Raw genomic sequence first — 748 nt, 5'->3', positions numbered from 1 at the left:
CTCCATTTGACTCATCCAGGTGGGCACTCCACTCCACACGTGAAGAAGCTGTAGAGTCATGTTCATGTCAGCAGCCAGCGTCGTATAGGTGTACATTCGTGAGCCTGCTCTTTGAAAGTAAAGAAGGAAAGCAGGTTTGATGGGAAAAATCATCTGTCTTACACTCTGTCTCCCACATTGCCCAGGATAGAAAAGTTTTTAAGTTTTCCATCAACAACTGAGCAGACTCAATCCACATACGTATTATGTTGCTACTTGTCCCCAGTAAGCACCTCTTTGTCAAGGAATAGAAATGATTGCCTTTTACTCTACACTTTCTAATATTCTATTCTATTCCCTTATCATATAGCACCCAGCGGTAGTTAATAGGCTCCAAGTTTCCAGATACTTAGAGAATAGAGTTGAGGCTGCTGAATGAGACTTTGGCCATTCAGAGTGAAGAAGTGGAGGGAGATCAAGGAGAGAGACTGATGAGCCTGAGTCATGGCAGATGGCACGGACAGCTCAAGACCAAGGCTTGCAAACCCACGGGTGTCTCTCTTGCCCCACTGTCTCCCAGGTCCCTGGCATCTACAAGGCTTGGCTTTGAGGCTCCCAGGCTGCTGTGGAACCGCAGAGTGTGTCTGGCAGGTGAGGTTTAATACAGGGACATGGGAAAAGGTCTGGTCTTTCCACAACAGCCTTGTCTTAGGCCCAGCCACTGTAACAAGAAAAAAGGATAGAGTAATAATTAAAGAGGTACTGTACT

Source organism: Grampus griseus (genome assembly GCF_964374135.1).
Source record: "Grampus griseus genome assembly, chromosome: 9".
Taxonomy (NCBI): Eukaryota; Metazoa; Chordata; class Mammalia; order Artiodactyla; family Delphinidae; genus Grampus; species Grampus griseus.
Note: the sequence above shows the minus strand (reverse complement) of the source record.